The sequence below is a fragment of the Taudactylus pleione genome, unplaced genomic scaffold (assembly GCF_031769625.1).
Source record: "Taudactylus pleione unplaced genomic scaffold, aTauple2 ptg000470l, whole genome shotgun sequence".
Lineage (NCBI taxonomy): Eukaryota > Metazoa > Chordata > Amphibia > Anura > Myobatrachidae > Taudactylus > Taudactylus pleione.
Window position 1 is genome coordinate 152,501 of NW_028284872.1, and position 21,520 is coordinate 174,020.

The 21,520-nt window shown below is 50.3% G+C and overlaps 1 long non-coding RNA gene across 1 annotated transcript in view; it reads left to right on the top strand.

The window, feature by feature from the left end:
- LOC148504043 (uncharacterized) overlaps positions 1-7,962 on the top strand; it is a 60,764-nt gene extending 52,802 nt beyond the window's left edge. Inside the window, exons 2-7 of the long non-coding RNA XR_015869925.1 lie at positions 5,419-5,472; positions 6,315-6,350; positions 6,436-6,480; positions 6,645-6,698; positions 7,535-7,570; positions 7,656-7,962. This is a non-coding gene — a long non-coding RNA (uncharacterized LOC148504043). The remainder of the gene's footprint in view (positions 1-5,418; positions 5,473-6,314; positions 6,351-6,435; positions 6,481-6,644; positions 6,699-7,534; positions 7,571-7,655) is intronic.
- The last annotated feature ends 13,558 nt before the right edge of the window (positions 7,963-21,520 follow it).

Consider the following 21,520-nt stretch of genomic DNA (forward strand, 5'->3'; position numbering starts at 1 on the left):
TGATGGTGCCCTTGGAATGGAGTGGGGGGTGGATGAATGAGGTGCTGATCTCTCTCTCTCTCTCTCACAGTAGATGATGGTGCCCTTGGAATGGGGGGGGGTGGATGAATGAGGCGCAGATCTCTCTCACAGTTGATGATGGTGCCCTTGGAATGGGGTGGGGGGTTGATGAATGAGGCGCTGATCTCTCTCTCTCTCACAGTAGATGATGGTGCCCTTGGAATGGGGGGGGTGGATGAATGAGGTCCTGATCACTCTCTCTCACAGTAGATGATGGTGCCCTTGGAATGGAGTGGGGGGGGTGGATGAATGAGGTGCTGATCTCTCTCTCTCTCTCTCACAGTAGATGATGGTGCCCTTGGAATGGGGGGGGTGGATGAATGAGGTGCTGATCTCTCTCTCTCACAGTAGATGATGGTGCCCTTGGAATGGAGTGGGGGGGTGGATGAATGAGGTGCTGATCTCTCTCTCTCTCTCTCTCTCTCTCACAGTAGATGATGGTGCCCTTGGAATGGGGGGGGTGGAAGAATGAGGTGCTGATCTCTCTCTCACAGTAGATGATGGTGCCCTTGGAATGGGGGGGTGGATGAATGAGGTGCTGATCGCTCTCTCTCTCACAGTAGATGATGGTGCCCTTGGAATGGGGTGGGGGGGTGGATGCAGGGCTGCCATTACGAATTGTGGGGCCCGGGACTGTCAAATTAGGCAGGGCCCCCATATATATATATATATATATATATATATATATGTATATATATCGCGCATTAAAGGTGTATCTAATCTATATTAAAGTAATTAATACACTATCTGGTTCTTTGAATGTACCACTCAGTCCCCCCTCCCCAGTACTTACTCCCTCTCATAGGGATTACAGGTGCCACTGCGACTGCTGCTGCTGCTCTCCCGGCTCCGCTCCATAGTCCATACAATGACAGGCGCCGCGTTGTTCTACTACCTGCATTTCCGGCTGATCAGGGTCTCGGCCGGCTGCTACTGTATCTGATGGTGGCCCGCTGCCAGTAAAAGCAGCAGAGCGCAGGAGAGGAGCGCCGCTGATGCTAATCAGCGCTCCGCTCGGTTGCTTAATAGGAACAGGGGACAGTGGAGAAGATGCCCCCTTTGAGGCATGGGGTATTGTGGGTGGTTAGAGCGGGGGGGCAGGGGCGCTGTAGGAGCGGGCGGGCCCCCCCCTTTCTGCAGAGTGTCCGGGACTGCAGCACCAGCAGTCCCCCCCTGATGGCGGCTCTGGGTGGATGAATGGGGTGCTGATCTCTCTCTCTCTCTCTCTCTCTCTCACAGTAGATGATGGTGCCCTTGGAATGGGGGGGGGGTGGATGAATGAGGCGCTGATCTCTCTCTCTCTCTCACTCTCACAGTAGATGATGGTGCCCTTGGAATGGGGTGGGGGGTGGATGAATGAGGTCCTGATCTCTCTCTCTCTCACAGTAGATGATGGTGCCCTTGGAATGGAGTGGGGGGTGGATGAATGAGGTGCTGATCTCTCTCTCTCTCTCTCACAGTAGATGATGGTGCCCTTGGAATGGGGGGGGTAGATGAATGAGGCGCAGATCTCTCTCACAGTAGATGATGGTGCCCTTGGAATGGGGTGGGGGGTTGATGAATGAGGCGCTGATCTCTCTCTCTCTCACAGTAGATGATGGTGCCCTTGGAATGGGGGGGGGTGGATGAATGAGGTCCTGATCACTCTCTCTCACAGTAGATGATGGTGCCCTTGGAATGGAGTGGGGGGGGTGGATGAATGAGGTGCTGATCTCTCTCTCTCTCTCTCTCTCTCTCTCTCTCTCTCTCACAGTAGATGATGGTGCCCTTGGAATGGGGGGGGTGGATGAATGAGGTGCTGATCTCTCTCTCTCACAGTAGATGATGGTGCCCTTGGAATGGAGTGGGGGGGTGGATGAATGAGGTGCTGATCTCTCTCTCTCTCTCTCTCTCTCTCTCACAGTAGATGATGGTGCCCTTGGAATGGGGGGGGTGGAAGAATGAGGTGCTGATCTCTCTCTCACAGTAGATGATGGTGCCCTTGGAATGGGGGGGGGTGGATGAATGAGGTGCAGATCTCTCTCACAGTAGATGATGGTGCCCTTGGAATGGGGTGGGGGGTGGATGAATGAGGTGCTGATCTCTCTCTCTCTCACAGTAGATGATGGTGCCCTTGGAATGGGGGGGGGGTGGATGAATGAGGTGCAGATCTCTCTCACAGTAGATGATGGTGCCCTTGGAATGGAGTGGGGGGGGTGGATGAATGAGGTGCTGATCTCTCTCTCTCTCTCACAGTAGATGATGGTGCCCTTGGAATGGAGTGGGGGGGTGGATGAATGAGGTGCAGATCTCTCTCACAGTAGATGATGGTTCCCTTGGAATGTGGTGGGGGGGTGGATGAATGAGGTGCTGATCTCTCTCTCACAGTAGATGATGGTGCCCTTTGAATGGGGGGGGGTGGATGAATGAGGTGCTGATCTCTCTCACAGTAGATGATGGTGCGCTTGGAATGGGGTGGGGGGGATGAATGAGGTGCTGATCTCTCTCTCACAGTAGATGATGGTGCCCTTGGTATGGGGTGGGGGGGTGGATGAATGAGGTGCTGATCTCTCTCTCTCACAGTAGATGATGGTGCTCTTGGAATGGGGTGGGGGGGTGGATGAATGAGGTGCTGATTCTCTCTCACAGTAGATGATGGTGCCCTTGGAATGGGGTGGGGGGGGTGAATGAGGTGCTGATCTCTCTCACAGTAGATGATGGTGCCCTTGGAATGGGATGGTGGGGGATGAATGAGGTGCTGATCTCTCTCTCTCTCACAGTAGATGATGGTTCCCTTGGAATGGGGTGGGGGGGGATGAATGAGGTGCTGATCTCTCTCTCTGACAGTAGATGATGGTGCTCTTGGAATGGGGTGGGGGGGTGAATGAATGAGGTGCTGATTCTCTCTCACAGTAGATGATGGTGCCCTTGGAATGGGATGGGGGGGTGGATGAATGAGGTGCTGATCTCTCTCACAGTAGATTATGGTGCCCTTGGAATGGGGTGGGGGGGGATGAATGAGGTGCTGATCTCTCTCTCTCTCTCACAGTAGATGATGGTTCCCTTGGAATGGGGTGGGGGGGATGAATGAGGTGCTGATCTCTCTCTCTCACAGTAGATGGTGCCCTTGTAATGAGGTGGGGGGGTGGATGAATGAGGTGCTGATCTCTCTCTCTCACAGCAGACGATGGTGCCCTTGGAATGGGGGAGGGTGGTGGATGAATGAGGTGCTGATCTCTCTCTCACAATAGATGATGGTGCCCTTGGAATGGGGTGGGGGGGATGAATGAGGTGCTGATCTCTCTCTCTCACAGTAGATGATGGTGCCCTTGGAATGGGGTGGGGGGATGAATGAGGTGCTGATCTCTCTCTCTCACAGTAGATGAAGGTGCCCTTTGAATGGGGGGGGTGGATGAATGAGGTGCTGATCTCTCACAGTAGATGATGGTGCACTTGGAATGGGGTGGGGGGGGATGAATGAGGTGCTGATCTCTCTCTCTCACAGTAGATGATGGTGCCCTTGGTATGGGGTGGGGGGGGTGGATGAATGAAGTGCTGATCTCTCTCTCACAGTAGATGATGGTGCCCTTGGTATGGGGTGGGGGGGTGGATGAATGAGGTGCTGATCTCTCTCTCTCACAGTAGATGATGGTGCTCTTGGAATGGGGTGGGGGGGTGGATGAATGAGGTGCTGATTCTCTCTCACAGTAGATGATGGTGCCCTTGGAATGGGGTGGGGGGGGTGGATGAATGAGGTGCTGATCTCTCTCACAGTAGATGATGGTGCCCTTGGAATGGGATGGTGGGGGATGAATGAGGTGCTGATCTCTCTCTCTCTCACAGTAGATGATGGTTCCCTTGGAATGGGGTGGGGGGGGATGAATGAGGTGCTGATCTCTCTCTCTGACAGTAGATGATGGTGCTCTTGGAATGGGGTGGGGGGGTGAATGAATGAGGTGCTGATTCTCTCTCACAGTAGATGATGGTGCCCTTGGAATGGGATGGGGGGGTGGATGAATGAGGTGCTGATCTCTCTCACAGTAGATTATGGTGCCCTTGGAATGGGGTGGGGGGGGATGAATGAGGTGCTGATCTCTCTCTCTCTCTCACAGTAGATGATGGTTCCCTTGGAATGGGGTGGGGGGGATGAATGAGGTGCTGATCTCTCTCTCTCACAGTAGATGGTGCCCTTGTAATGAGGTGGGGGGGTGGATGAATGAGGTGCTGATCTCTCTCTCTCACAGCAGACGATGGTGCCCTTGGAATGGGGGAGGGTGGTGGATGAATGAGGTGCTGATCTCTCTCTCACAATAGATGATGGTGCCCTTGGAATGGGGTGGGGGGGATGAATGAGGTGCTGATCTCTCTCTCTCACAGTAGATGATGGTGCCCTTGGAATGGGGTGGGGGGATGAATGAGGTGCTGATCTCTCTCTCTCACAGTAGATGAAGGTGCCCTTTGAATGGGGGGGGGTGGATGAATGAGGTGCTGATCTCTCACAGTAGATGATGGTGCACTTGGAATGGGGTGGGGGGGGATGAATGAGGTGCTGATCTCTCTCTCTCACAGTAGATGATGGTGCCCTTGGTATGGGGTGGGGGGGGTGGATGAATGAAGTGCTGATCTCTCTCTCTCACAGTAGATGATTGTGCTCTTGGAATGGGGTGGGGGGGTGGATGAATGAGGTGCTGATTCTCTCTCACAGTAGATGATGGAGCCCTTGGAATGGGGTGGGGGGTTGGATGAATGAGGTGCTGATCTCTCTCACAGTAGATGATGGTGCCCTTGGAATGGGGTGGGGGGGGTGAATGAGGTGCTGATCTCTCTCTCTCACAGTAGATGATGGTGCCCTTGGTATGGGGTGGGGGGGGTGGATGAATGAGGTGCTGATCTCTCTCACAGTAGATGATGGTGCTCTTGGAATGGGGTGGGGGGGTGGATGAATGAGGTGCTGATCTCTCTCTCTCTCTCTCACAGTAGATGATGGTTCCCTTGGAATGGGGTGGGGGGGATGAATGAGGTGCTGATCTCTCTCTCTCACAGTAGATGATGGTGCCCTTGTAATGGGGTGGGGGGGATGAATGAGGTGCTGATCTCTCTCTCTCACAGTAGATGATGGTGCCCTTGGAATGGGGGAGGGTGGTGGATGAATGAGGTGCTGATCTCTCTCTCACAATAGATGATGGTGCCCTTGGAATGGGGTGGGGGGGATGAATGAGGTGCTGATCTCTCTCTCTCACAGTAGATGATGGTGCCCTTGGAATGGGGTGGGGGGATGAATGAGGTGCTGATCTCTCTCTCACAATAGATGATGGTGCCCTTGGAATGGGGTGGGGGGGGTGGATGAATGAGGTGCTGATCTCTCTCTCTCTCTCACAGCAGACGATGGTGCAGATGAGGAAGAGGAGAAGATACAGAACGGGAAGGACAGAGGTGAGTTACATACTTATGGCCCTGAAGGACCTTTGGAAAATGATGGCATTGGTTCCTGCGTCCGGGTGGTCAGACTCACATACTTCATGGTCTGTCCATTCCCTCGGTAGGAAAGCAGCACAGATAAATGGGGTTTCTCACTTTTTAGTTATTTTATACAGAGTTTAGTTCTCAGTATATGACAGATTCCCAGTTCTGTATGTAATTCCCAGTATCTTTGTGCTGTAGCAAATCTATAATAAAAGGCCATGCTATAACCCGCACGTACACTGGGCACAAACCACTGTAAGAATAAAGGCAGAGGAAGGCAGCGCATTGCGTCCCACGTGCAGATCTCCTGCGGATCTGGGTCTCGTGTACGCCGGGCACACGTCTCCTGCACACCCGTGCCCATGTTGTAAACCGTCTGTTTTATGTACAACAGACACAGAGAATTGAACTCCTAACACAAAACCCTAATAATACAGCAAAAAAGCTCAGTGTGTGCCCGAGCCCCAATCCGTGTCAGCAAATAGCCAATCACAAGTGGTACGTTAGTGCTGGCACCCGTCATCATCATCATCATCATTTGTACCTGACCACACTCACATAATGTGTCTATGCTATTGTTTCCCATTGCGCACGTGGTCCCCGTTATGTGACCGCACCCGCAGTGTACTCCACCCATCCAAATGGGTGCAAACGCTTATGCCTCTTCCCTGGGCATGCCCACTGCAATACATGCGATAACGCCAAATGGTGCAGTACTCCTCGCTTCCAGGATCGCTCATTAGTTGCCGGCAATATTCTTCCTGTGTCATTAGTGAGGGGTGTGTGACCTTATATCATCCTCTGCCTTCCAGGATAAATGTCCTGCACTGAAGAACAAGGTGATCCAAGTAAGTGTCTGTTCCGTGGGCCGCCTACATGTCCTGTCCGTGACGCTGCCCCAGACATGAGTGTAACACCCTGCTCTTCCCACAGGCACAGCGATTCCTCCTATATCCATCCAAACGCAGGATGAATGAGGTGCTGATCTCTCTCTCTCACAGTAGATGATGGTGCCCTTGGAATGGGGGAGGGTGGTGGATGAATGAGGTGCTGATCTCTCTCTCACAATAGATGATGGTGCCCTTGGAATGGGGTGGGGGGGGTGGATGAATGAGGTGCTGATCTCTCTCTCTCTCTCACAGCAGACGATGGTGCAGATGAGGAAGAGGAGAAGATACAGAACGGGAAGGACAGAGGTGAGTTACATACTTATGGCCCTGAAGGACCTTTGGAAAATGATGGCATTGGTTCCTGCGTCCGGGTGGTCAGACTCACATACTTCATGGTCTGTCCATTCCCTCGGTAGGAAAGCAGCACAGATAAATGGGGTTTCTCACTTTTTAGTTATTTTATACAGAGTTTAGTTCTCAGTATATGACAGATTCCCAGTTCTGTATGTAATTCCCAGTATCTTTGTGCTGTAGCAAATCTATAATAAAAGGCCATGCTATAACCCGCACGTACACTGGGCACAAACCACTGTAAGAATAAAGGCAGAGGAAGGCAGCGCATTGCGTCCCACGTGCAGATCTCCTGCGGATCTGGGTCTCGTGTACGCCGGGCACACGTCTCCTGCACACCCGTGCCCATGTTGTAAACCGTCTGTTTTATGTACAACAGACACAGAGAATTGAACTCCTAACACAAAACCCTAATAATACAGCAAAAAAGCTCAGTGTGTGCCCGAGCCCCAATCCGTGTCAGCAAATAGCCAATCACAAGTGGTACGTTAGTGCTGGCACCCGTCATCATCATCATTTGTACCTGACCACACTCACATAATGTGTCTATGCTATTGTTTCCCATTGCGCACGTGGTCCCCGTTATGTGACCGCACCCGCAGTGTACTCCACCCATCCAAATGGGTGCAAACGCTTATGCCTCTTCCCTGGGCATGCCCACTGCAATACATGCGATAACGCCAAATGGTGCAGTACTCCTCGCTTCCAGGATCGCTCATTAGTTGCCGGCAATATTCTTCCTGTGTCATTAGTGAGGGGTGTGTGACCTTATATCATCCTCTGCCTTCCAGGATAAATGTCCTGCACTGAAGAACAAGGTGATCCAAGTAAGTGTCTGTTCCGTGGGCCGCCTACATGTCCTGTCCGTGACGCTGCCCCAGACATGAGTGTAACACCCTGCTCTTCCCACAGGCACAGCGATTCCTCCTATATCCATCCAAACGCAGCATCTGACCAGCCACAGCCAGCAGAGAGACGAGCAGCGAGGGGGACCTTGTTAGTGCATGCTCGGTTCTCCATGTAACATACTCCTTCCAGCTTCTGCAAGACATGATGGCACATGGCCCATTAACACGCATGTTGTGAGTGTGAGTGTGCTTGTCATGGGTACAGAGGCCTGGGGCACTGTGATCGCACTGACACGGACATGCGCTGTATGTACTGAGCGACGCAGGAAGGCGGTACATTTCATGGTCCGAAGTTTACAAAATAATAAATGTGTCTGTCTGTCATGTCTCTGTGTGCTGCGTCTTACGCCGGTCCATGACCGTGACGGGACACGTGTGTGTGTGCTCACCCTGGAAGGCATATAACATGTTTCCGTCTTCACACCAGACAAAGGCAGTCTTATGTCACATGTGTTCATGATGTCATCAGGCGGTAGTAGCCATGTTTCACAAGGTCTGCAGGTAGTAGCTGTCATGTGACATTATATGATGACATCAGGCAGTAGCAGTCATGTTTAATGACGTTGACATCATGACTATCGATCTTCTGGTGTCGATATTGTCACTGTCTACATGGTTTCTGTATCCCTGTATGATGTCATTAGGCAGTAGTATTCATGTTTCAAGATGCCTTCAGACAGTAACTGTCATGTAGAATGATGTCTTCTGGGAGTTGCAGTCATGTGACGTTCTATGATGTCATCAGGCAGCGTCAGTCATGTGACACGTAGCAGATACACGTCTCTCTCTATAAGACGGAATTGTCTGGTCTATGAGCTTTGCGAGGCTGATGCAGAGCTGGGAAGAAATTGAGCATAAATTACCCCAAATAAAAAAAGTGCAGGGAAACACCAGCGTAATCCACCCCCATGCAGAGCGGCTTATGCTCCTGCCCGGAAACGCCGGCGTATACCACCCGCATGCAGAGCTGCTTATGCTCCTGCCCGGAAACGCCAGCGTAATCCACCCCCATGCAGAGCGGCTTATGCTCTTGCCCGGAAACGCCGGCGTATACCACCCCCATGCAGAGCTGCTTATGCTCCTGCCCGGAAACGCCGGCGTATACCACCCACATGCAGAGCGGCTTATGCTCCTGCCCGGAAACGCCGGCGTATACCACCCACATGCAGAGCGGCTAATGCTCCTGCCCGGAAACGCCAGCGTATACCTCCCACATGCAGAGCGGCTTATGCTCCTGCCCGGAAACGCCAGCGTATACCACCCACATGCAGAGCGGCTTATGCTCCTGCCCGGAATTGCCAGCGTATACCACCCCCATGCAGAGCGGCTTATGCTCCTGCCCGGAAACGCCAGCGTATACCACCCCCATGCAGAGCGGCTTATGCTCCTGCCCGGAAATGCCAGCATATACCACCCACATGCAGAGCGGCTTATGCTCCTGCCCGGCAACGCCAGCGTATACCACCCCCATGCAGAGCGGCTTATGCTCCTGCCCGGAAACGCCAGCGTATACCACCCCCATGCAGAGCGGCTTATGCTCCTGCCCGGAAACGCCAGCGTATACCACCCACATGCAGAGCGGCTTATGCTCCTGCCTGGAAACGCCAGCGTATACCACCCACATGCAGAGTGGCTTATGCTCCTGCTCTCCTTGTGTCCCGGCAGGTGCAGCAGATACGCCTCCTAACGGCGTACAGGCTCCTACATTGTGGTTTGCATCGGCGGCATTTTGGCGGCGCGTCCTTACTGAACGTTTGCTACGGGAGAAGCCCTCTTCCTACACAGTTCCCCTTCTCCGATCCTCAGGTTCGATGTGTGTAAAATGCGTGGTCGCGCAGGAATGCGTTTGCTTTCTGAGCATGCGCAGAGCGAATTTATGCAGGATGAGCTGCGCACACTGGCTTATAATGTACATTATTCTCCATGGCACCTAAACGTACACCCAGCGTGGACAGCTCTGCGTTAGTGCAGATGGAGCTGTGTTAGTGCAGCCTCACCAGTGAGATGGGTGTACACTGCATTATATATAATCTGTAAGATGATGCAGGGAAGTGATCTAACGTTAGTCTCCATAAGCTGCCGTCCCAGCGCTCTGTGATGCTAGAGTCACTCCCTGCATAGCACTGCTGACCATACCATGTCTAAGTGTATCGGAACGTATGGCAGTCAGACCTCTCTACATTGCAGAGCATAGTGTTATCCCAGATATTCGCCGGCTCATTACCCCGGGCTGTGTGTCCTGTTGCCGGTCTGCCCGGCCTCCTGGTGTACTATCACTAGATGCTATTGGTGCAGGGATAGTATCTTAGGGTGCATGTCCTTTTGCGTTATCAGTCATCATCGGGTTCTTTCTAATGTGGCAAAAAAAATCTGCGGCACAGGACATTTGGGGGAAATCCGGTAATCGGCAAGGATAACCCCCACGTGTCATCTCCACTATGTGGACATTTCCTTGCAGCTTTGTGAGAGAATCCGCGGAGGGGATAAGACGCGGGAAAGGCCCATTGATTCCGCACTTTACGCCGAATCAGTGGTTTGCCGCGTGTTAACCCTTTACCCTGCGGGGTAAATGCTATTTAATTGAATAGCATTTCCCTGCAAGGCGCGGGTAATTAGCCACAGGGTAAATCGTGCAACTATTTGGATTCCCCCTTGGAGTAATGAGTTGTACAAATCACAAACAACAGAAGTGTTTGAGACAAGAGTCTACATCCCATCAGAGTTACAGTCCAGGAATCTGACATGGTCCCAAGTGACTGTGTGATGTGTATAGTAATGATATAGTCTGGCTGTCATGATAAGACCGACGCCCAGCACTCGCCATATAATGACCTTTACCCTGCTTTATAGAGCGCTTGTGAGGCTTACAGGTTCCCCGGGGGCAGGGACAGAGGTTTACATTTGTGGGCCCCAACACCCAATGTACTAAATTAGTGGCCAGGAATTCCCATATGGGGACAGGCTCTCTATCTGTGCATATGGGAGTTACGCCCCTGCCTGCAGTGCCCATGCCAAAATATCTGACCTCCTCCCAACAGGCTATGTAACTAAAGCTTTACCATTGGAAACTGCATTTCGTATACTACCCATAGGATGTCTTAGGTTATGGGCAAACATATGCAATAATATACCATATATATTCATATAATATAGCTAATTGCACAAGGTGATCACCTGTAGTATTTTCAGCAGTAGGTCCATATCATAGTGCTCTATTCACACTGTAATTGTAACTCACATTTAGGACCTTTCCTTAATGCTATATCTGTAAAGAAGAAAACAAGGGGGAACAAATGAGGAAGCATGTTTGGAAACAAATTCTCTATACTGAAAGTTTAAAAATGTGTAAATATATTTAAAGTATAATACACATATGACAAGCCTTTAACAAGAGGTCCATGGCTTCATTGAACATTGAGCTGCTGCTTCCTGATGGTGTATCACTAGGTAGTTCCAATCCAAGACCGGATTTCATTCAGAAAGATTCTACCGTCTTCACTAACTCCATCACATTCAACACCTTTCTTTCTCGGCAATGACTTAATCATGAAGCCATTTCTGATTGCGAAACGCGTTGGTGTTAGGAATACAGAGATCTCCGGGAAAAAAAAAATTCAGTCCGATTCATCCAACGTGAAAGAGGCAGCTGAAATGTATCTATGAGGCGGCACACATGGCCGATATCTTAGTATGCAAACAGCACTGGTTTTCCACATATCATGACGCATCCACTTAAGACACGCAATGGAAACTTTATTACATAAAAGAAGCATACACCCTATTGTCAGTGACTTCAGTTCTATCTGCATCAAACCATCAGGCAGTGCCACCAATACTAAAAATCAATGGATGTCCTGCACTTTGATTGTCATATGTTCCATTTTTACTGTCAATGGATTGGGAAAACAAGTCGGTGTGGTGGTAACTGGTTTGTATGGAATGATAATGGGATTCTGAGAACTAGCATTGATATGGTGTGCAAGTCACTTGCTTGTATGGTGCGATTGGCAGAACTAGCTGGTGTTATGGTGTGCTGGTCACTGGCTCTTATGGTGGGAATGGCAGAACTAGCTGGTGATATGGTATGCTGGTCACTGGCTTGCATGGGGGAATAATGGCATTGGGAAAACTAGCTGGTAATATGGTATGCTGGTCACTGGCTTGCATGGGGGAATAATGGCATTGGGAAAAGTAGCTGGTGATATGGTATGCTGGTCACAGACATGTATGGGATGATAATGGCATTGGGAAAACTAGCTGGTGATATGGTATGCTGGTCACTGGCTTGTATGGGATGATAATGGCATTGGGAGAACTAGCTGGTGATTTGGTATGCTGGTCTTTTTCCTGTATGGGATGATAATGGCATTGGGAAAACTAGCTGGTGATATGGTATGCTGGTCACAGACTTGTATGGGATGATAATAGCATTGGGAAAGCTAGCTGGTTATATGGTATGCTGGTCACAGACTTGTGTGGGATGAGGTTGAGATTGTGAAAACTAGCTGGTGTTATGGTATGCTGGTTACTGTCTTGTATGGGGTGATAATGGCATTGGGAGAAGTAACCGGTGATATGGTATGCTGGTGACTGGTTGGTATGGAATGATAATGTGAATGGGAGAACTAGCCAGTGATATGGTGTGTTGGTCACTGTCATGTATGGGATACTTTGATTGAGAGATCTAACTGGTGTGCTGGTCATTGACGTGTATGGTGGGATTGTTAGAACTAACCAGTGATATGGTGTGTTGGTCACAGTCTTGTATGGGATGATAATGGCATTAGGAAAACTAACCAGTGATACGGTATGCTGGTCACAGACTTGTATGGGATGATAATGGCAATGGGAAAACTAGCTGGTGATTGGCTTGTATGGGATGAGGTTGAGATTGTGAAAACTAGCTGGTGGTATGGTGTGCTGGTCACTGACTTGTATGGGGTGATTATGGCGTTAGAAGAGCTAAACGGTGATTTGGTATGCTGGTCACTTTTCTGTATGGGTTGATAGTGGCATTAGGAAAATTAGCTGGTGATATGGTACGCGGTCACTGGCTTGTATGGGATGATAATGGCATTGGAAGAACTTACCGGTGATAAGGTATGCTGGTCACTTTCCTGTATGGGATGATAATGGATTTGGGAAAACTAGCTGGTGATTTGGTATGCTGGACACAGACTTGTATGGGATGATAATGGCATTGGGAAAACTAGCTGGTGATATGGTATGCTGGTCACCGAATTGTATGGGATGAGGTTGAGATTGGGAGAACTAGCTTTTGATATGTTATGCTGGATACTGAGGTGTATGGGCCTGTGGTGGGGTTGGGAGAACTAGCTGGTGATATGGGTGCTGGTCACTGGTTTGTGTGGGACAATAATGGGATTGCATTTACTAAGTGGTTACTAGTATGAATGAAATGTCACCTGTGATCTACAGGGGAGGGGACTGGCATGGAGCTGCTCAGGGCAGCAGGGGAGGGGACTGTGGCATGGAGCTGCCGAGGGCAGCAGGGGAGGGGACTGTGGCATGGAGCTGCTCAGGGCAGCAGGGGAGGGGACTATGGCATGGAGCTGCTCAGGGCAGCAGGGAAGGGTACTGTGGCATGGAGCTGCTCAGGGCAGCAGGGGAGGGGACTGTGGCATGGAGCTGCTCAGGACAGCAGGGAAGGGTACTGTGGCATGGAGCTGCTCAGGGCAGCAGGGGAGGGGACTGTGGCATGGAGCTGCTGAGAGCAGCAGGGGAAGGGACTGTGGCATGGAGCTGCTCAGGGCAGCAGGGGAGGGGACTGTGGCATGGAGCTGCTGAGAGCAGCAGGGGAAGGGACTGTGGCATGGAGCTGCTCAGGGCAGCAGGGGAGGGGACTGTGGCAGGGGAAGGGCCGGTTTCATGGAGCTGCTCAGAGCAGCAGGGGAGGGGACTGTGGCATGGAGCTGCTGAGAGCAGCAGGGGAAGGGACTGTGGCATGGAGCTGCTCAGGGCAGCAGGGGAGGGGACTGTGGCATGGAGCTGCTGAGAGCAGCAGGGGAAGGGACTGGCATGGAGCTGCTCAGGGCAGCAGGGGAGGGGACTGTGGCATGGAGCTGCTGATGGCAGCAGGGGAAGGGACTGTGGCATGGAGCTACTGAGAGCAGCAGGGGAAGGGACTGTGGCATGGAGCTGCTCAGGGCAGCAGGGGAGGGGACTGTGGCAGGGGAAGGGCCGGTTTCATGGAGCTGCTCAGGGCAGCAGGGGAGGAGACTGTGGCCAGGCATGCCCGCAGCTATCAGGCACTTCTATTTGCCCCTACCCAAGCAGGAATGCTTGTAAATAAATAAAAGGAATTATATAATTATCCCTTCCAGCAAAGCCAGACCTATATAATTATTATTACACTGGGCGGTGATCTTCCACCCCTCAGTTATCTGGCAGCTTGTGATAGTGACATGTAAGGTGTGCATTTCAGAGATTTCGGTCACATTACGTGAAATGATCCTGGTGCACATACAGAAGGTGCGCCTGCAGCCCGGGCCAGCCTCTCTGTGAGTAATATTGTAGCTGGGATGTGTGAGACACTGCGCAGTTCCATCTCTTGTAAACTAAAAGTCCTTCATATGTTGGAAGCAAACCTTGAACCTTTTAAGCCATGTCATCTGCCAAATAACTGAATAAATGACTTTCATTGTGACAAAGCCACTCTGCTTTCCTTCTTCTTTCTTTGCCACCTGTAGATTTGTCAGGAGACCTGACCAATGTCCCAATCCAGGTGAAGCATACAAATACAGTAATTAATCACAATTATTAGATTACTATGGCATGATGATGTAATAGACGTATCTACGTGATATAGAATGGGAAAATCCCAGCTGTGGGAGAGGTGGAGATGACCATGAGCCATTTATCATCGTTAGGGCATTGCCACTCGGGGGGTAAAAGGGGGTCTTTTGCTGCATCTTACATTGTGGGAGAAAAACACTGTAATTATATAGTAATATAGTGATGTACTCTGCCACTCACTTCCCAGCAATGGACACAAGTTCTGGCCTAACTGTACAAGGGGTTGTCTTTGTGTCCTACCATGTACCAAATAACCCCCTACCCATTATCTGGAGCCAGTAGCCTCTATCCCAGGGAATTAAATATAAATACAAATAATGTTGAAGCGCTTGTTTGAAAAAGAACAATGAATACTATGAAAACAATGTAAGAAAAACAATAGACATAATACAATTAATAACAGAAACGTGGTATGCAGTGTTCTTGAATAAAACATATTGACTCACAATGTCAATGCAGGATATATAGCTCTCTATAAAGTGGGACAGTGCACGGATGATTAGAGATGATTTAATCCTTATGCCGGGAGTTTAGAGCAGTGGTATATGTGTACCATACACAGGTATAGCAATGCTAACTGTCCTGATACCCGTGGTAGTATGGATGTAGTCCAGAAACACTGGACATCTCAAATGATCTGAGAACTGGTATGTCCTCCAGAATGTGTAGGTAAGACAGTTCGTCCAAGATAAAAATGATTAACTATGTAACCAGCTGTACCCGTTATGGCACAATATCTGTAATACACACACACTCACCCCAGATGGTCCTGGGCGGGGTGCAGCGCTTCACCGTCCATCAACAAGGGTAAAACTCTGTGTGTGTGATGGGCGCTCTACCACCTGTCAGCGGGAACGTCAGCCTAATCAAGGCGGCTAGCAGGAATTCCGTCTCAATGTCACGGTACAGTGGCTGCCTGAGGGTCTGTGATAATCCGGCTGTATAGCAACCACCTGTTGGGGGCTCGGTGCCGGGTGGGTGCACGGCTGGTACAGAGTTCCGAGGGCTCAATAGAGAGACGGCAATCTCATGAACTTGAGCAATGTAAGTCCAGTGCACAATTTATCCAACAGAGCTATTGTAGTATTCCTTTCCTTGAGTTTTACATATTACTTGGAACCAGTAGGCTTCACCCCAGGACAGTCCATGCCACCTGAAGCCAGGAAACTCTACCTCGAAACAAGGCTCATTACTTAAAAGCTGTAGCCTCTACCCCACGACATCCCATGTTACTTGAAGCCAGTAGCCTATGCCACATTACCTAAAGTGCATAGCCTCTACCCCGGGATATTCCTTTTTACCGGAAGCCAGTAGCCTCTACCCCAGGACATCCCACATTAACTGTAGCCAGTATCCTCCACCCCAGGACATCCCACATTAACTGAAGCCAGTATCCTCCACCCCAGGACATCCCACATTACAGTATCTGACGCCTTTATCCCAAGACATCCCATGTTACCTGAAGGCAGTAGCCTCTACCTCAGGATATCCCACATTACAGTATCTGAAGCACCTATGCCAGGACGGGTTGGGTATGATATCCTGGTAGCTAAATAGCCCTCGGGTGAAATACCGACGCCGGATGCCCAATCATGAGAGCCTAACACTCTCCAGGGGGGAGTGCCTAACCCTAAGTACCCCCAGGGATGCCTAAACTTAACCCTCAATCGGGAAGCTGTCTGTCGAGGTTCCAGCATCCGGGTCTAGACGGTTGTCGGGATTTCGTCACCTATCTTTAGTCCCGAGTTGGGATTTCGACAGACGGCTTCCCGGCCGTCGGTATTTCAACTACATCCCGCCAGGACATCCCATGTTTCCTTACAGCAGTGTCCTCCACTCCAGGCCAATCATACATACCAGTATCTGTAGCCAGTTGTACCTACCACCACTACAACACCTTGTTACCTTACAGCTCTATCCTCCGCCCCAGGACATCCCACGTTACAGGAAGATGAGCTCTGCGCTGTAGGGTTGGAATTAATCACTTTTATCCTGAACTGGGTGGAAGTGCAGCAGCTGCTGCTTTCTGACAAGCAGCGCTGGAGGAGGGGCTACTGACCAGATACAATTGCTATGCTATAAGGGCAACATGTAAAAATTAGGTCGGTCCAACCATGAAAATGCCCTTGCAACCATTAGTTCCACAAACATCTTCAGTGATTTAATTGTATAGGCATTTCTCATGGCATCAGCGGGAGGTAAGGCGGCTGTGTAATGTGGCGGCAGCTGGTTCCTCGGCTCCAGCATTACACACAGGAGATAGATGTAGCCCTGCTCTAAGAATAGCTTCTGGGCCAGAAATAACACTGCAGACAATGAGCAGTTGTGATGTCCTTACATACACTGCAGTGTAACTCTGTGCATTATAGACCCTGCTACATCACAGCCGGGGAGATTTATCACGTGTTACCTATAGCAACCAATCAGACTAGCTATTATTGTATAGAACATTGGTAGCCTTCAGATGTTCCACAATTAGAGGACTCTCTATAAATGGGACACATTATGTAACATGTAACCTTTATTGGATATATAATAAGAGATTTGAATTACACATAAATCGTAAAAAAACAAAGTGCACGCCGTGTACATACCCCCCTTGGATATAGTCCTAGTAGTAGGGGCGGATCGGTCCCTGGAGAATCCTGAATAGGGTAAAGGCGGTGTGACGCGGTCTAGGGAGGGGAATAAAGCACGATATATCGGGCGCTCCGTACACACTGCACGATCTGCTGTACGACCTCCCGATATGTCATTCCCCCGCCGCATCCACAATCACGGTGTCGGCCTCCGGATCTTCAGATTGGCTGCACTGCAAGCGGATCTGAAGATGCAATGAACGACGCTTAGGAGTGCGCAATGGTGCATACACACTGGGCGATGTGGGCGATTTGTTCCGATTCGCCTCACAACGACATATAGTCCAATATATCCTCTAGTGCAGAGGTTCTCAAACTCGGTCCTCAGGACCCCACACAGGTCACATTTTCCAGGTCTCCTGGCAGGTGCACAGGTGTAGTCATTACTCATTGACACGTTTTGAAAAGATCCACAGGTGGAGCAAATTATTTCACTTGAGCTTCTGTGAGGAGACCTGGAAAACATGCACTGCCTGGGGTCCTGAGGACTGAGGGGGTCATTAAGACCCACTCGCGAGCGCAGGATGCTCGTAAGCGGGTCGATGGTGCTGAATTGCGCATGCGCACGACGGAGGGAGCTCCGTCGTGCGCATGCGTGAGACCCGAATAACGACGGGCAAGCCGTCGTTATGGGTCTCTCACCAAAGGGGGCGTGCTGTCGATGGTGAGTGACAGCACGCCCCCTTTGGTGGGCGTGCCAGGGGCGTGGCTGCCAGACGCCGCTCCCATGGGAACGCCTACCGTCTGAGTCCGGCCCCACTGACATCACTAGTGATGTCAGTGGGAGTGATTTTGGCTCTGATAGAGCCAAAATCACTCCAGGGCTTGTGGCAGCGAGACCCTACCGCAGGGTCTCGTCGCAAGCCCGATGGTCGCGATGGCCTTGACCATCGCGACCATCATCATGGACGCTCGCTATAGCTGTGGGTGGTAACCCACAGCTATGCGAGCGTCCATGAGGCCGCTCCAAGTTGAGGAAGGAGGGCCCTGATTCAGAGCGAGCGCTCTGGTCAGAGCGTCCGGCTCTGAATCAGGCCCTGAGTTTGAGAACCTGTGGTCTAGTGTGTAGCCAGCTTTAGGGGAGAGTAGATGCATAAGCGCTTATTTTGAAGCAATAGTTTACCACCAGTGTATATGGTGCGGTGAGGGGAGGAGCACACCTCACGGGTGCAGGATACCACGTTAAGGTAACATGGCAGGAGAGGGACTGCCCACACGAGTGCTGCTCAGACATCCCAGAGCGCCACCTTGTGGTACCAAGGGTTTCCTGAGCCCGTTATAGAATGTACCAGATAAATGACAGCTATAATCTGATTGGTTGCTAGGGGCACCGTTCTCCCTCTGCGGGTGCTGTGCAGCCCCTCATGTATCCTTACTCCCTACAGGGATCCAGGCGCCCCTGTGCAGGTCTGATCACAGGGACTGTATAGATGGGAGCTGCCTGTCCCTGCTCCTACACTTCAGCTTCCATGAGAGAGGCAAAGTGAAACCTTTCACACAAGCTTGGCCGGGCAGATTGCTCACACATTCTTTGCTGTCGTTCCAAGTAGGTAATGGACTTGGCAAGTCAGACATGTGAGAGTCTCTTCGGCAGCGTGCCAGGACATTGTACTGGCTGCTGGTGACGCCCTTCCTGGCTCCAGCTCAGTGCAGGCCATTATTCTGCTGGCACACTACTGTTCCTCCAGCCTCAGTGACTCAGCCCGCCTATTAGTGACTATGAGCTACTCTCACTCAGCCAGGGTCCAGCGCAGCCCCTGAGAGCTGAGCAGTGTTTCTCAAACCCACTCCACATTGGAACCCTAACATGTTTTCCAGATCATCAAACAGGAGCACAGGTGTATTAATTGGACTACACAGGTGGTACTAAATATTACTGAGGATACCTTGAAAACACGCACTGTCAGAGTTCCATGAGGACCGTATTTGAGAAGCACTGTAATACAGTGCGGGGCAGAGGGAGGGGTCCTTATCCGTGCTGCAGAACAGTGCATCACAAACCTGTCCCTCAGCCCCCAGCCTCTTTCTGTGAGTGCGCTGTGCCAGTGGGTGTGGTTTACACAATGGCGCAATAAATCACCACTATTACAGACTACGCATAATGTAGCAGTTCTGTGATCTTCATAAAACTACATTACTGCTACATCTTACAAAGGAGATAAATGATCCCGTCTAGAGACCTGCCGCGGGAGCGATGCAATTGCGTGGTTATTTGGAGGTGCACCTAAGGTAAACGCAGCGCACATTATAGCACATTTGCAGGAAGACACGCTTCAGGCATATCAAGGGATGCCCTTGCAGCCAATCCAATTAGCAGGGAAGGGGACGAGATGCCACTGCGATGGCGTAAACGCCAGCAACGGCACCACAACTGGCGGCCTGATCTCAGCCCGGACTAGAAAAAGTTTGTACGCAGCCCTGTGTGGCGGCAGACAAAAATATACCGGTACCGCAAGTGTACAGCCTCACTCGCACCATGAGTGAACCCTGATTGGATTGACCTCTAAGATTATTACAATTTGGCCGCATCACAGAAACAATGTGATGATGATGATGACGGGATTATTGCAGATAGTGAGATAATATGGAAAATAAATAAAATCCACCCATTCCCACTGAACAGCGATCCTGGCACCAACAATGTTACCTACATGGACGCAATACACGGAGGGCCTGATTCAGCTTGGATTGTAAGTGCTAAGACGCACGCAGTCGGACGATTTTTGCAATCGCAGTGCGCGGACTAGCCACTGCGATCAGGCATGAGATTGCAGTGTGTACTCAGACCCATGGCAACGTGATTGACAGGAAGTGCCGTTTGGGGGTGGTAACGAGGTTGGTCAGCTGAACGCAGGCGTGCCAGTGCGTTCGCATGCCATTGCCTGGGCATGCATAAATTATCTACTTGCGATGCCTTCCACAGCCCGAGGCTTCATAGCGTGCGTGGCTGTCAGCAATTCCTGAGTAAGGTCAGAGCTTGTGCAAGTGTGCGTATGCACTAGCGCACGCAGGGGGGAGTTTCTGAGTACCCAGAAACCTCCCCTGACAGACTGGATCTTCTTAAGCCCTGCTCCTCGTGGCAAAATGCCACGATTTGTGGGTCAATTGGGAGGAGGCGGAGGCAATATGACGTGATTCCATTAGAATTGCACCATTTGGCTCCTCTCCATCCCAATTGACTTGCAAATCGCTGCATTTTGTCACTAGGGGGAGAGGTCTAATGACATGTGCCAGCCTTCTAGGTCCCATCCTTATCAGGTCTACAACCCGCAGCTGCTGCAAGGTAAGTGTGTGTAATGTATGTGTGACATGTATGTGTGTGTGTAATGTATGTGTGACACATAGTAGGTGTGTGTGTAATGTATGTGTGACACATAGTAGGTGTGTGTGTAATGTATGTGTGACATACAGTAGGTGTGTGTGTAATGTATGTGTGACATACAGTAGGTGTGTGTGACATGTATGTGTGTGTAATGTATGTGTGACATACAGTAGGTGTGTGTGTAATGTATGTGTGACATACAGTAGGTGTGTGTGTAATGTATGTGACATACAGTAGGTGTGTATGTGTAAGGTATGTGTGATATGTATGTGTGTGTGTGTGTACGGTATGTGTGACATACAGTAGGTGTGTGTGTGTAATGTATGTGTGACATACAGTAGGTGTGTGTGTAACATGTATGTGTGACACATAGTAGGTGTGTGTGTAATGTATGTGTGACATACAGTAGGTGTGTGTGTAATGTATGTGTGTGTAATGTATGTGACACATAGTAGGTGTGTGTGTAATGTATGTGTGACATACAGTATGTGTGTGTGTAATGTATGTGTGTGTAATGTATGTGACATACAGTAGGTGTGTGTGTGTAATGTATGTGTGTGTAATGTATGTGACATACAGTAGGTGTGTGTGTAATGTATGTGTGACATACAGTAGGTGTGTGTGTGTAATGTATGTGACATACAGCAGGTGTGTGTGTGTGTAAGGTATGTGTGACATACAGTAGGTGTATGTGTGTAATGTATGTGTGACATACAGTAGGTGTGTGTGTAATGTATGTGTGACATACAGTAGGTGTGTGTGTAATGTATGTGTGACATACAGTAGGTGTGTGTGTAATGTATGTGTGACATACAGTAGGTGTGTGTGTAATGTATGTGTGACATACAGTAGGTGTGTGTGTAATGTATGTGTGACATACAGTAGGTGTCTGTGTGTGTAATGTATGTGTGACATACAGTAGGTGTCGGTGCATGTGTAATGTATGTGTGACATACAGTAGGTGTCGGTGCATGTGTAATGTATGTGTGACATACAGTAGGTGTATGTGTGACATGTATGTGTGTAATGTATGTGACATACAGTAGGTGTGTGTAATGTATGTGTGACATACAGTAGGTGTGTGTGACATGT